This window comes from Crocuta crocuta, unplaced genomic scaffold (genome assembly GCF_008692635.1).
Source record: "Crocuta crocuta isolate KB4526 unplaced genomic scaffold, BGI_CrCroc_1.0 scaffold199, whole genome shotgun sequence".
Taxonomy (NCBI): domain Eukaryota; kingdom Metazoa; phylum Chordata; class Mammalia; order Carnivora; family Hyaenidae; genus Crocuta; species Crocuta crocuta.
This window is the reverse complement of record NW_027533339.1, coordinates 4,333,169-4,350,295: the sequence shown is the minus strand read 5'-3', so window position 1 is coordinate 4,350,295 and position 17,127 is coordinate 4,333,169. Positions and strand designations below refer to the sequence as shown.

The following is a 17,127-nucleotide window of genomic DNA, read 5'->3' as shown; positions in this document are numbered from 1 at the left end:
TTATAGTAATATAAGCTAGAGAAAAATAGTTATAAAAATCATAAGGAATAAAAAATATATTTACAGTACTGTAATTATTTTTTAATATATATAAGTGGTCCCATGTACTTCACACTCATGTTGTCCAATGGTCAACTATATATATATCAAATTATGTTGTATACCTAAACTTAATCCAGTGTTAAAAGAGTGAAAGGCATTATGATATATATACACATATAAAATATATATGCATACATAGATGTGTAAATGAATATATAAATATATCTACCAGATATACACGCACATATATACATATTAAACCTTTAAAGAAATTACTTTCGAAGAAAAAAACTTCATTGAGTAAATACTATTCTAATTTGATATCTAGAGCAGTATCTTGCTTGAAACCATACAAGTAATTTAACTGATAGAGTTATGACTCAAAACAAGATTTTATCTCACAGTGCTATACCTGTGATCCAAGCAGAAGTTGTGTCTGAAGTTATTAAGAGGAATTCCATAAATTAAGAAAAAAACAAAACAAAACCAAAAATGGAGAGGAATATTTGTAGGCAATGTATTTGAGGAGCTGAAAATGAAATTTAACTGAGTTCTATGAAGAACAGTTCCCAGAATCTTTAAAAATACTTATGTGTGGGATGCCTAGGTGGCTCAGCCGGTTAAGTGCCTGACTTTGGCTCAGGTCATGATCTCAAAGTTCTTGGGTTTGAGCCCCGTGTAGGGCTCTGTGCTGACAGCTAGCTCAGAGCCTGGAGACTGTCTTTGGATTATGTATCTCCCTCTCTCTCTGACNATGTGTAAATGAATATATAAATATATCTACCAGATATACACGCACATATATACATATTAAACCTTTAAAGAAATTACTTTCGAAGAAAAAAACTTCATTGAGTAAATACTATTCTAATTTGATATCTAGAGCAGTATCTTGCTTGAAACCATACAAGTAATTTAACTGATAGAGTTATGACTCAAAACAAGATTTTATCTCACAGTGCTATACCTGTGATCCAAGCAGAAGTTGTGTCTGAAGTTATTAAGAGGAATTCCATAAATTAAGAAAAAAACAAAACAAAACCAAAAATGGAGAGGAATATTTGTAGGCAATGTATTTGAGGAGCTGAAAATGAAATTTAACTGAGTTCTATGAAGAACAGTTCCCAGAATCTTTAAAAATACTTATGTGTGGGATGCCTAGGTGGCTCAGCCGGTTAAGTGCCTGACTTTGGCTCAGGTCATGATCTCAAAGTTCTTGGGTTTGAGCCCCGTGTAGGGCTCTGTGCTGACAGCTAGCTCAGAGCCTGGAGACTGTCTTTGGATTATGTATCTCCCTCTCTCTCTGACCCTCCCCTGCTCACGCTGTCTCTCTCTGACTCTCAAAAATAAAAAAATTAAAAATAAATTAAAAAAACATAAAATAAAAAGACTTATGTGCATCATGAAAATACTTGTGGATATAAATTTGTAAACTTGTTTGCCCAGAGAACTTGCCATTTATTATTAGTATTGTAGGAAACCCAGGTTCTACTAAACTCAGTTTTAGAAATGCCTTTTTAGTTAAAATTAAAATTAATTTATGTCTCCTAAATTGGAAATGTTTCTATTTGCATGAGATTCTCAAAGAAAACCCCCAACACCTAGAGTTAGTTTCCTGATGTATGTTGTATGCCATATTTTCTGTTAAAAATAAGCAACTGGGGTGCTTTGGTGGCTCAGCTGGCTACGCCTCTGACTCTCAGTTTGACTCAGGTCATGATCTCATGGGGAAGCACAGAGCCTGCTTGGGATTCTCTTTCCCTCTACCCTTGTTCCTCCACCACTCATGTTCTCTCTAGCTCTCTTTAAAAATAAATAAATATACTTAAAATAAAATAAAATAAAAATAAATTATGTTTAAGAATCCTGCAATATCAAAGAGTACAAACACAATGGAATGTTACCAATGTCAAAATAGTATTTCAAAAGAGGGATAATAGTTGGAGAGCATTAGAACTGTCCCCCTAATCATAGCACACATTCTGTAGGTTGATAGTCAAAGAACATCCTGAGATTTATGGTAGTCATAGTTGTCATAGTCATAGACCATAGTCATGATGGGTCAATTTTCTATATACCATATACAACTTGAACCTGTGTCTGAGGCTCTAGTGTTTTGTTCATGATATCTAGCCGAATGAACCAGAACATGGGGGGTTGGGGGGAAGGAATTTTAATGACACAATTTCATTTTCCAAGTAATGAGATGAAACTTATTTAATACATTCAACAAGGATTAATTCCATCATTTGTCCTAGTTACTATACTAAGAGTGTCTTAAAGAATATCATGTATTGTCTTTCCTAGTGGTGAAGAAATGAGTTAAATTACCTCTCACATGCACAAGCAACAATTGCATTCCATTTATATTACTTAAATTTTTTAAAAAGTTACTTTATAAACTCTTTATAATAGAAATAATAATCAAGACTTTTAATGATATAGAAAGGAAAACATCCCTCACTTAAAGCCATGAGACGCAGGTCGAGTTCTAAATAAGGTATGCAATGGCTACATGTCAACTTCTCAATGCCTTGTTGGTTTCCTGATTGATGAAATGGAGAAAGTAATACCTGCCCTATGGCACCAAAGAGATGTTTTTGAAATTAAGTAAAACATATTTCAGGCAAAGTATAAAGTACTAAAACATTTCCAATGCCACTAAATATCCTTCTAACTTAAATTTTCTTTCATGATGTCACGAATGAGAAAATTTAACTTACCTCAAGTGAACAAATTATACTTTATATATTCTGCATCCATTCTTACCACTAAGTGACATTAAAGTTCATAACATAGAAAATGAATCTTGATTAGAATAAATTTTCTTGAAATAGTTGTAAAATGCTTTTTATAGATGTATTTTAGCATAAACAAAGATTGCTTTGCTTTTCTGTTTCATTTTCTTTAATTTCAATCCAATAATATTTTTATCATTTAACAAATCTGATATAAAGTTTTGTCTTTCTTGCCTGAACAGCTATCCATCTGGAAAAAAAAGTTTTTAAATCACTGTTTAATCATGAATCACACAACAGTGGGTTCCAAATTACAGACATCTTATGTGGAGTAAGTTATTTCCTAGGTATTGGAATTTCCTTTCAAAGTGCAATTTTTATGACAAATTCAAAATCCAATCTCCTGAAAAAAAAAGCCATTGCCAACAAACAAAACATTTCTGTAAANTATGTGTAAAAATATATCAGATTTTCCCAATAGGGAGTTGTGTGTGGGTGCGTGTATGTGTGTGTATAAAATCAGGACACTTGTACTATAGAATCATGAGTATATTAATTAATTTAATGCCTAATAGAAACAATATTGTAATTTAATTCGTAAATTTTGTTCAGAATTGCTGAAATATAATTAAAAACAATTTTGAATAAATTTATAGAAACAACACTCATAACTAAACTTTTGTAATACATTTGTATGGTTGGTGGGCATCAATACAGTTTTAAGAGTTAAAGATATTACATTTACCATTACTAGTTGTTACTGAGTTTTCTTTATACTAAGTAATCTATTTAGATTTTAAAACATTTTTAATGTATGATATTGGGAAATTATTAGATATACAAGTAAGAAAACTGATTTTATAACTCCTACAACCAGAAGCAATATTACATTTACACACTCTTAAACACACTTAACAAATTTGAAATCATACCAAATAAATCACTTTATCTTGCATTTAATTTTTTTTCCCTACAATTAAATTTTATAGAAAGTCTGCAATGACTGTCTATACTTTTTTGGATATGTCAAGTCTTAATTATTAACTTATTATGACATTTATTATATTTTAATTTTTCCCTTTCATAATTAGTACTGGTACGGGTGCTCAAGGTGAAATATCTTCTTATTCTTCTAAAGTGGATGTACATTTACATATGAAGTTTATCTTTTTTTTTTTTTATTTCTAGGAGAGAGTGAGAGAGACAGCGTGAGCAGGGGAGGGTCAGAGAGAGAGGGAGTCACAGACTGAAACAGGCTCCAGGCTCTGAGCTGGCAGTCAGCACAGAGCCCGACGCGGGGCTCGAATCCACGAACTGCGAGATCATGACCTAAGCGAAAGTCGGACGCTTAACCGACTAAGCCACCCAGGCGCCCCAAGTTTATCTTTTTAAATATATCTTTTTTACAATAATACATATATATAAGCCTTTCACCACAACAAAATTTGAAAACAATTCTGATGTGTAAACTGGAAACGCCTTCAAAACATTAAGAGTATGAATTTTCCTCTGTCATCTCATCTCAAACTATAAGGTTCCCAGTCTGGTGGGACAGAATAAAGTCATTGTGACTACCTGCAAAGCAGGGATTATAAAGAATTTAGGTAAAATTGTTGCTTTAACAATGTATTTGTCAAATGAATGACCTCCCTTAGAAGAATGATACAGAGGAGAATAAAACATGAGGACCAATAGGTAGGAATGAGTTATGAAATCATGCCACATGAGGACTTAGGGAAGAGCGTGAACCTCCATTTAATTTCCTCTCTGGCTCTTGTGTGTCTTTAAAATAAAAGTGTCAAGGTAGTATTGTTTTACCAGCTGATTTCAAATTGTTCCTTGAGGCTGATCTTATCAAATGACTTTGATATTTTATGGTTGTACAGTTTTATGAGCACCATAAATGCCACAAACCTCAGAAATGGCATATCATTTCACAGGAATATCTTTTCTTAGAATCAAGATGAAGCTAAGTTACTGACTCCTGAACACTTTTAACAGTCTTACTCTGGTTTAAATTTCACCAGACTACCTAACGTGACCATTAGTTGCATGTAATATTATCTTGAGCACTTTTATTATAGATCTTTATTATTTAAATTTTTCTCTTTTCCTGAGCAAATAATCTATGACCTATATGTAACACACTACTAAATGTCTACTAAATTAAATGCTTAGCACTTCATCTCTAAGCACAGTGAAGTTACCCTTTAGAAGACACTAATCATGCAGACGTTGGGGATTGATACTCCATGGAGAGAACATTATTTTTATACCAGAATACTAAGCAATTTTTTTAAAAATCTAAAATCTTAGTGTCATATGAGAAAGTCCACTAACTGCACCATGACCATCAGATAATATTGACAGACCAGAATGAACACCAGTGCCAGCATCTGATGTATTCTGGTACATTTAATATGTTCCATACCTAAAACCACACAGAACATAATATTAGAAAAGGCCTCGTTTTCATTTTGATCCTTGAAAAAAATAACAGGAACGCTATTGTTTTCCAGGTTTTAAAGGATTTCCCTTAGCATCAAGTCCATTTTTCCAGTCTATATTTTTTTAAAGACATTGTAGCAAAGCATGTGGTATCCACAATGGATGCAATTTCCTTTATTATAAGTAAAATCATTTCTGCTGAGATCTTAAGGACACTTCAGCACTTTTGCTTTCCATGAAAGAACAATAATTGCTTATCTTAAATCTTACCACTGCCATTGATGACAAGAAGACAGTCTCTAGTTATGACCCACAATGCCTTCACCGAGTTGAGTTTTTCAAAAGATGATATGAATTGCACAAATATATTATTGTGGTTTGTGTTGAGAAGCAAAAAGTTCACACAAAAGGCTGATGAGGGAATCATTTTAACTTCAAGTAGAAAACTATTATTATTTCTATCCAGGATTCCAATTAAAGAATATCCAAGAGAAAACTAGACTGGTAGAGATAGTAATAAACATTTCAAATTAGTTTTGTATGTTGAGCTACATGTTGAAAGAGTACAAATAATGAACCCGAGCCACATCCCATACATTTCATAAAGATTATTTTCACAATTAGTCAATATAAGTAAAATGGAGCTATGAAAATCCAGTGACTTCAAGCTGATAACACCAAATTATTCTGTCCTTAAGTACATGGGGAAAATGTGCGTATTTGCATTTTACAGTAGTGAAACAGAGGGTGAAGAAAAAGGTACAAGACAGTGCATATTGCCTAATCTTTATCTATTGGCCTAGGAAAATATGAATGAGGTAACATCCCTAGCCAATTATCATTCAGTAGGTACATAAACTGAGGCCCAGTAAACAGTCTTTATAGGTGGGTAATAACAGTATCAGAAACCATAATTATAAACAACTATAACAATCTGTTTAAGCGTCAGACCTTCACTAAGTATTAGTCATCTCATTTAATTCCTCTCTGTAACCCATCAAGAACGTATAATTAATCATATTTTACACATAAAATCATTAGGTTTAATATGTGCTCACATTGAGGTAACAAGTAAGTGATTGAAGTTAGAATTAGATCCTGAGCCAGTTTTACTATAATTTGTTTTTTATCCAAGTATATCAAGCTGATTTTCAAAAAAGAATAGCATTTGTATCAAAGCACACAATGATTTTCTTAATTAAGTTGATGGCTACACAACCCTGTGAGGTAAATAATAATTATTATTCTTACTTAGAAATGATACAAGAGAGATTTGAAGAGGCTGAGCTGGTTTCCAAAGCCACAAATCTGGCAATAGCTGAGAGAGGATTTATACTTAGGCTTTCCAATTTCAAACACAATGTGGTTTCAAATATTCTACCATGGGAATGCTTCAGAATAGTGGTTCTCAACTTTTCTTTAATACAGCTATTACTCTTTCAAAAATCTAGGGGCTACCATGGAAGAAAAAAAAAGATATAAGTTTTCTAAGAATAGATTTATATACTTGCTGACATTTTATTATTTTATTTTATTTTTTATTTTTATTTCTAGGAGAGAGAGAGAGACAGCGTGAGCAGGGGAGGGTTAGAGAGAGAGGGAGTCGCAGACTGAAACAGGCTCCAGGCTCTGAGCTGGCAGTCAGCTCAGAGCCCGACGCGGGGCTCGAACCCACGAACCGCGAGATCATGACCTAAGCAAAAGTCGGACACTCAACCGACTAAGCCACACAGGCGCCCCACCACATTTTAATAATGTATTTAATACTTATGATAGGATTTTGTGATTTACAAATCACAATAATGTTGGAATGTAATTGATTGTTAGACTTTTAATTCTAAGCAAATATACAGTTTACTATTAGCTCAGCTATGTAATAATACTTTTGAGTTTGCATTTTTAACTATGTTAATACAAATAATGAAAAAATGGTATTTGAAATCCTATCTACATTAATTGTAGTAATATAGTTCCCAATAATTGCATGTTACAAAAATTAGTCACTATACTACATACATTCTGTATTTATTATTTGATCCTATAAGTAACTTAGCATTCTAAGATATTGGTAACCCCATATTCACAAGAGGAAAGTACTAATAAAATAAATTACCTTTGTTGCTGAATGTCAAATAAGTGGCAGAACCAATTTGAACGGATTCTCATTTTTTAATATTTATTTATTTGAGAGAGAACGAACAAGCTGGGGAGGGTCAGAGAGAGAGGGAGAGAGAAATCCCAAGCAGGCTCTGTGCTGCTTTGAATAGAGCCCAATGTGGGGCTTGATTCTAGGAACCATGAGATCATGATCTGAGCCGAAATCAAGAGTCATATGTTTGACTGAGCCACCTAGGTTCGCCTGAACTGATCATACTATGCTATCTAGGTCAAAATAGAAATTATCTCTATTAGACAATATTTCACTAGGACATATTTGAAAGTGTAATAACTGAAATAATGCAAATTTCAAAGGAAAAGTAGTGAAAAGTAAGGATTTTAGCCTTGCTGAATAAGATAAGCAGAAGCAGCAGTGGGGAATCATGTAGTATGACAATCCATTCATGAAGTCTGATTGACAACTCAGTCCATTCTTAGCTGCAGAATGTGACTCTGATCATGAGGCTCTCAAATCTAGTATGCTTGATTCTTCATTCATTCTTAGGTAACACTCTCCTTTTTCTTCTAGATCACATTTCTCAGTATTCTCCATATGAAAGTAACTTTACATTTCTTGATATATTTTCTAACACAATGTATTTAGCTGCTATTTTTCAAGCAAATACCATCATTTTATCACATAGACATTTTGGACTAGAAAATATTTTTCCCCTTACACTATGCTTCCCATGATGCTAAGGAAATGAATGGTAAAATGAGTAAATTAATAGAAATTTGCTTTGCAGCTCACTTTGTTATTAAGTCACTATACAAAACATACCTGAAATTTAAGTTTCAGAATTTTCACAATATAAATCATTGTTCATGAATAGTATTTTTCCTATTTTCCAATTATGTAAATATCAAGCCTTTATAAGTACCCAGTGCCAGGCTATTATCCCTTATTTTTTAAAAAATTATTCTGATACTCAAATCAGATATTAACCAAATTACGTTACATATTTTCAAGTGATACAATGGAACTTAATACTTAAGATTTTTCAAATGTACATATTCATTTTACTGACTACTATAAGCTATGTAAAATGTGCTTTATTATACTTTGAACTAAAGTTTTGTCATAAATCTAAATTTTGCAGTTATTCTAATTACTGGACTCCAGGAATATAAACCCTTATCAAACTATTTACCAATAATTATGCATTAAAGATGGCTAATAATATGACTATCATCAATTGGTAGTGGATGCCAAGAGTGCCATGCTGAGAAAGACTGAGGTTGTATCCAGTTAAGAAGATAGCTGTGACAGGTGAACGATACTGTCTAAAAGCACAGAATAAGGAAGGTATTACATTTGAATTCATTCCTGCAAATGAATACTTGGAACTTTTTGGTCTGCAAACTTTATTTTCATACCGTTTCTGTTGGGTGATCAAAACAAGCTAACCATCTAAAAAAGATCAATTTAAACTCAGCGACCCATAATAAAGCATATTTTGATCAGAAATTACTTCAGCATGTGAAATTCAACTTTGTGCTATTATTTGTTATGTTTCTTTGTTGTTTTAACCAACAATAAATATGCTTCCACATTTGGCCTATTCAAGAAACCCAAAGAAGCCAGTACAGTTGAGTGTTTAAAAGGTGGAAAGGAAGAAGATTTCTAATATGATTGAGAGGTAGGTAGGAGCATGATTTAAAGTATCAGAGACTAATATAAAGCTTCAAGTAGATTTATGCTGACAAGGGCCATGATCTAACTTATATTAAAAAATACTGCTAGTCACTTTGAACAAAGTGGAGTGTATTGCCTCAAGCACAAATCAAGAGTCTGTAACCAGAATTTAGGTCTTATAATTAAAAAATAATTCTGGCTCCAGACATTTAAGGAAACAGTCAAAACACTGGAACATCACTTAGCTATTTGAACATACACTTCATTGGCTACATACAAAAGGAACACATATATTTCAAAAGCAGGTAATAAAAAATCACAACACAACAAACAACCATCAAATATTTAGTTTTTCAGCAAAAAAATTGAGACAAACAAAAAGTACAGCTTGTATACAATAAAAGGAAATTAGTAGATACTATCCCTGAGGAAATCTGAGTGTTGGACTCAATAAATAAGAGCTTTAAATACACTCTCTTAAATATACTGTAATTGGTAAGGCAACCCACAAACAGCTATCAGGAACAAGGAGAATAATCTTTCACTAAACAGAGAATATCAAAATGGAGACATAAAAAGCAATGAAATTGAAGCTCTGGAGCCGAAAAATACAATAACTAAAGGAAAAAGCTAGGATCAACAGTTATGGAGGAGTAGGAGAAAGAATATGAAAGCTTTAAGATTGGTCAAGTTAGACTGAGTCTTACGAATAGAAAAGGAAAAGAATAAAAAAAAATCAGAATCTGAGTTCTTAGAACACCATAAAGGACACCAACATAAACTTGATGGGGGTCCTGGAGGCAGAGAAAAAAAAGGGATTAACTTTTTTTATAGAAATAATGTCTCAAAACTTCCCAAATTTGATGTAAGATATGAATCTACACCTCCAAGAATATCAATAAACTTCAAACATAAAAGCAACCCACAGAATGGGAGAATATATTTGCAAATGACATATCTGATAAAGGGTTAGTATCCAATATCTATAAAGAATTTATCAAACTCAGCACACCTGGTGGCTCAGTTGGTTAAGCATCCAACTCTTTACTTTGGCTCAGGTCATGATATCATGGTTTGTGGGTTCTAGCCCCATGTTAGGCTCTGTGCTGACTGTGCGGAGCTTGCTTCAGATTCTCTCTCTCTCTCTCTCTCTCTCTCCATCTCTCCCCGCCCCCTCATTCACATTGCTCATGCTCTCTTTCTCTAAATACAGAAATAAACTTAAAGAAAGAACTTATCAAACTCAACACCCCAAAACAAGCAAATAACAACAACAAAAACAGTTAAGAAATGGGCAAAAGTCATGAACAGGCATTTTTCCAAGAAAGACATCCAGATGGTGAACAGACACATGAAATGATGTTCGATATCTCTCATCATCAGGGAAATACAGATAGACAGATAGATGGATAGATAGATAAATATACACATATACATATATAATGGAATATTACTCAGCCATCAAAATGAATGAAATTCAGTCATTTGCAATGATGAGATGGAGCTAGAGTGTATTATGCTAAGCAAAATAAGTCAGTCAAAGTAAGACAAAATATGATTTTACTCACATGTGGAATTTAAGGAAAAAAACAGATGAACATAAGGAGAGGGAAGAAAAGAGAGGGAAGCAAACCTTAAGAGACCCTTAACTGGTTGCTGGAGGGGAGGAAAGTGGGGAAAGGACTAAATGGGTGATGGGTATTAAGGAGGACACTTGCTGTTTTGAGCTCTGGGTGTTATATATTAGTAATAAATCACTAAATTCTCCTGAAACTAATATTACATCATATGTTGCCTAACTAGAATTTAAATACCAATTTGATAAAAAATAAACTTCAAAAATAAAGTATTAAAAAAGATTCACATCTGGAAGCTAAGAAGAAAGAGAAAGCCTTGAAAACAGAAAGAAAAAGAAAGAAAGAAAGAAAGAAAGAAAGAAAGAAAGAAAGAAAGAAAGAAAGAAAGAAAGAAAGAAAGAAAAAGAAAGAAGCAAATTTTTTTACTAACAAATGATCTTTATGAATATTAACAGCAAATTTCTCTTCAGAAAACATGGAGGAGGGACAGCAGGAAGATAGGAGAGTGGTGATATATTTAAGGTGCTGAAATGAATACTGATAATCAATACATCTATATATATTCTTCAAAAATCAAGAAAAAAATGAGATGTTATCATTAAAAATAAAACACCTAGTCACCAGTAGCCCTATCCAAGAAGAAAAGTTTACGGGAGGGGCACCTGGTGGCTCAGTTAAGCATCTGACTTTGGCTCAGGTCATGATCTCACAGTTGGTGAGTTGGAGTCCTGTTTCAGGCTCTGTGCTGACAGCTCAGAGCTTGAAGTCTGCTTCAGATTTTGTGTCTCTGTCTCTCTCTACCCCTTTCCCACTCATGCTCTGTCTCTGTCTCTCTCTCTGTCTCTCTCAAAAATAAATAAACATTAAAATTTTAAAATATTAGAAAAGTTAAAAGGAGTAGTTCAGGATGAAATAAAGAATACTGTGTAGCAATTAAAATCCATATAAAGAAGTAAAGAGCAAGATAATGTAATTATATAGTTAAAAATAAAGCTAACTGTATTGCAGTTTGGAACTCCTTTTTTATCCCTATATGATTTAAAAGATAAATATAAATTGACATGTTAATGGGCATAAAAGAGACAAAAATATTTTTGACAATAAGAAAATAAACGGAATTGAGAGTAAAAAGAAGCTTAGTTTTTGTACACTAATGCAATTAAGGTGATATGAGTTAAACTTGTACCTATAAAGTTACTAATTATAATCTCCAATGTAGCCACTAAAAAAATATGTAAAAACAAATACCGAAAAAGCAGTCATAAGGGAATCAATATGGCACATTAGAAAATAGCAATTAATCATAAAAGAAGGCAATGATGGAGGAATTAAAAAATAATATGTTATATAAAATAAGCAAAATGGCAGAGGTAATTCATTTCTTATTTTTAAGATATCAACACTTGAGATACTATCTTAATATATAATAGCTAATATTAATTTGTTATAAGTTCCTCAAAAGAACACTGAGAGCCTTCTTTAGTTTTCAGACTGTTTCTCATTAATATAATTGAATATAATATTCAATCAAAAGGCAATTCGATGAATAGAGCTAAGGATTCAACTATATGCTGTCTATAATAGACTGACTTAAGACATAAATTTAAAATTACGGAAAATGGTGTTTCACGCAAATAATACAAAAAGAGAGCTAGGTGAATATAATATTTTCAAAGAAACTAAACTTTTAAAAGTTGTATTAGATGAACGTTATATATTGTTAAAAGCGTCAAGAAGCTATGTTATAAAGCATATACATAAAAAAGAACAGAGCCCCCAATATGTATGAAGCAAAACATGCCAGAATTGAAGGGAAAATAGTTCTACAATATTAGTTTGACACTTCAATATGACACTTTTCAATAATACAACAACTAGGCAGAAATTAAAAATAACACCACTATAAACCAGTTAGACCTAACAGACCTATAGAACATTCCACTGGACAAGAGCAGGATATGCATTCTTCTCAGATGCACATAGAATAATATCAGCAATAGATCATAATGTAAATCTCAAGATATTTAAAATATTGAAATCAAAGTATCTTCTCCACTATGAGATCACATTTGAAATGATAACAGAAGAACAACTGAAGTAATAATATATAATAATGTGGAAATTAAACATCACACTCTTAAACAATGTGCTGAAGAAGAAATTATAGTAGAATAATGTCAGCAAGATGGTTTATTAGGATGTTCCAGCCCTCATTATCCCATAAAAATGAACAAAACGATGAGAAAACTCTAGATTAAGATTAAGAAGCTGCAGCAACCCTGTGGAGCACAAAAACCAAGAATGGCTGCTTAAAAAATACAAACAGCCTACCATTTTACATGTGCTTTCCTGTTCATCATCCCAGAACAACTCAGCTCAAGAAGGATACCTTCAGCTGTGATCATCTTTACGGGAAAATGTAGAGCAGAAGAATCTCTTCCATTTCATCCACACTGACCATGGTAGACAGAATTGTCCAGAGTCTATACTGCTACATGTTTTCAGAACAGGAGACATTATTGCTCACCTCTCTCCCCTCCAAGACTTTACTGCTAAGGGGGATCTCTCAGGCAATAATGTTACCAAATGGGAGAAAATGAGACGAGAAGGCCTCACATCCATCAACACTAAAAAGCTCAAAAGTGCTGCCCCACCACTGCAGATGACCTTAGCCTTAGTAAACAAGAATCCTTGAAATATTTACCGGCGCTGATCTGTGATAGAGTTGTTCAGAATCCATGCAACTGTGCATTCCTGGAAATGGAGGTGGTGCACACCACACAACCAGTGCCATTGCACCAACCCAGAGTCAGACCATAAAATCTGGAAGAAGCATCTATTTATTCATATAATCAGAAATCAATTCAAAGGCACAAATAGCATGAAAAACAAGGAAACATAACATGACCAAAGGAACACAGTAAATTTCTAGTAATTGATTGCAAATAAATATTTACAAATTATCTTAAAAATTATTCAAAATAATGATTTAAAGGATATTAACAAGCTAAACAATTCAGTGAAATTAGAAAATTAAACCCTGAACAAAAACAGAAATTCAACAAAGAGATAGAAATAATTTAAAAAGAGAAGAAATTCTGGAGATGAATTATGCAAGGAATAAAATGAAAAGTTATGTAGAGCTTCAGCAGTATGTGTGATCAACCAGAAGAAAGAATATGAACTCAGATAAGTCATGTGAAACTATCCGTTTAAAGGTAAAACTAAAAAGAATGAAAAAGAGTGAAGAAAGCCTGCATCAATATTGAGAAACTCACAGATGAACAATATTCATATCGTAGGAATCCCATTTGGAGAAGAGAGAGAGAAAGAAAGGCAGAAATCTTGTTAGATTAAATCATGGCTAAAAACTTACTAACCTTGGGGTGGGTGGGTGGCTCAGTCAATTGAGCATCCAACTCTTGATTTCCACTCAGGTCATGATCCCAGGGTCATGGGATCCAGCCTGCATTGAGCTCCATGCCAAGTGTGGAGCCTAGTAAGGTTTTCTTTGTCTCTCCCTCTGCCCCTCTCCCTCTGTGCTCGTTCTCTCTCTCTCTCTCTCTCTCTCTCTCTCTCTCTCAAATTAAAGTTAAGTTATTAGATTAAACTTACCAATCTTGAAAGGGAAATGAATTCCAAATTCAGGCAGTTCATAAAACCCAAAATAGGATCAGTCCAAAGAAGAAAATATCAGGACATACTATAATAAAATTGTCAAAAGTCATGGACCAAAAGTTTTTTAAAGCATCAAGAGAAAAATGACTCATCACATACAAGACCCCTTCTGCCCCCCTCACCTCCACAAGACTATGATTGGATTTCTCAGCAGAAACTTATGCAGGCTAGGAAAGAGTGAGATTATATATTCCAAATAATTGGGGAAAAAACTCTGCAAACAAAGAATATTATAACTACCAAAATTACCTTTAAAAATGAAGATGAAACCTTTCTTTTCCATGTTGTTCCATGCAACAACATGGAAGAACTAGAGTATATTATCCTAAGTAAAATAAGTCAGTCAGAGAAAGACAAATATCATACTTTCACTCATATGTGGATCTTAAGAAACACAACCTATGAACATAGTGGAAGGGAAGGAAAAATAAGATTAAAAAAAAGGGAAGGAGGCAAACCATAAGAGATCCTTAAATACAGAGAACAAAGTGAGGGTTGCTGGAGGGAAGGTAGGTGCGGGGATGGGCTAAATGGGTGATGAGCATTAAGGAGGGCACTTGTTGGGATGAGCTATGGGCTCTACCATTCCCCCTTCTGGCCCCACTCCACAATAATCACTTCTCTATCTTCTCTTCTCTGGTACCCCCCCCCACTTCTATCTGGTTGCTTCCTGGAGATTCCCCACTTCTTTCCTCTCAGATCTAGGCCTGCAGCTCACCATGGGTGGTTCCCCCTCCAGGAAAGGGGAAGGAAGGATCAGGACCTGAGATGCATAGTGGCTGCCTGGATGGGCTTAGGAGCCTATTTGAAGGACCTCCCTGCCCCTGTCCTGGGGGTACCTTTGATACCTCTTACCCTTCCCTTGCCTCTTCAGCGGGAGATCTGAGTATAAAAGAGCACCTGGCTGTGATGTATGAAAGACTGAGATAAGAACTTCCCAATCTCTTCCTTCACTCCCATGACTATACTCTCTATTCATCAGATGTGGAATTCATTACTGAGATCCTTAACATATATATCAAGGACTGGACATGATACATTCTGTCACTAAACCTCTGCTGCTTCCTGGTCTGGAACTATTTTGCACAGCTTCAGTTGGAGGTTCTACAGATAACCTGCCACCCAGAAAACTGGACTCTGGAAGCATGCTGGCAGTTTGTGGGGCTGCCCATCCACATGGTCTTTCTGTGTTTCTACAAATGTGACAAGGAAGAGCTTTACTGGACTTATGATGCCTATTCCACCTTCTACCTGAATTCCAATGGCCTCATATGTCACCATTGCCTAGACAAACTGATGCATCACACTCAAGCCCAACACTTGTAAAGAAGCTGCTAGTGGGAGCCCTGGTGGCTCTAAGACTGTCAGATCCAGAACCCAACTAATACCTGTGTTCTAGGAGCTGACCCAGGAACTGGGGTGGAGGCAACACTGAAGACTTTGCTACATACCCACAAAAGGTGGAGGTGCAGGTGGCCTAGAATCTTGGGGAGCTAGCTTCCTCTTCTTTCTTCTCTCTCTCAACCATCTCATACCATGTAAAGCTGCTGTGTAATTTAACTTGTAAATAATAAAGTTTAAGTGAATATATAAAAGCAGAGGTGATGAATCACTGGGTTTTACTCCCAAAATCAATACTACACTGTACGTTAAATAACTTAAATTTAAATAATGAAAAAAGGGCATTGAAGGAATGCCTGCTCTGGGACTTCAGCAGAAGATTCACCCACAGATTTTTCTGACTGTTCCACTTCAGAATACCCCCAGAAAGAATATGGACACCCACATGGCCTTAGTTACAAAGCCCACATCTTATCCCACTCTGCTTCTTGCTTCTTGTGAATGAACATGAGTAATAGTAGAGACCACAAATGAGCTATAGTGCTATCTTCTATAAACAAAAGAAAGGTTTGTAATAATCAGACAGTTGACTTGTAAGAACTAAAGATATAAAACACTAATTAAGGTTTTCTACTCAGATGTGAAAGCAAAAGGCATATCTTAAAGCACTATGAAAAGTGAAGGAATATGATAGCACAAAAAAAATCAATATTCTGTAGCAACTGAATACAAATCTTCAGAACGTTGCAATATAACTGATGCAAATTCAAAATAGCTGTTATAAAGAAATCCGAGGAGATGTAAGAAAACTCCAAAAGAGAATTCAATTCAATGAACTGAGAAATAACATTACTGAATAGAAGTCTATTATGAAAAAGACTGAAATTGCAAAAGGAAACCAAACAATTTTGATGCTGAAAAATTCAATGTATTAGATAAGTGCAATGGAGAGTACAGATTAACAGGGAAGACAAGATGGAAGAAAGAATAAGGATTTCAGAGGAAAAGAATATATAAATAATTGTTATAAGAGGAGAGAATTAAAATTTTTAAAAATGAAAATGCCCTATTAGAACTACTGGATTTGATTAGAAAGACAATCTTTAGAATTATTTGTGTACCAAAAGCAGAAAGTGAAGGGGGCAGAGGTTTGATTTAAAACAGTAATAGCTGAGAACTTCCCAAACCTGGGGAAGTAACTGGAGATAGATGTCAATGAGGCTAATAGGATACCCTATTATTTCAATGCAAAAATACTTCCAAGACACATTATGAAGAAGCTGTCAAAAATCAATGACAAAGAAAGAATCTTAAAGGCAGATGGGAATGGGGGTGGGGGTGGTAAAGAGCATTCTTACAAAAGAAGAACATTAAACTCTTACTGTATTTTTCAGAAGAAATTCTACAGGCTGAGAGGGAGAAATGGCATATTCAATTTATTAAAAGATAAAAATTGTCAGCCAATTATACTTTATCTGCTGAAGTTTTCCTTTAGATATGAAGTAGAAAT

General features: G+C 34.1%; 1 pseudogene; it reads left to right on the top strand.

Moving 5' to 3' along the window:
- Nucleotides 1-13,194: 13,194 nt before the first annotated feature.
- Nucleotides 13,195-15,682, top strand: LOC144218407 (uncharacterized protein C6orf136 homolog pseudogene; annotated as a pseudogene).
- Nucleotides 15,683-17,127: the final 1,445 nt, after the last annotated feature.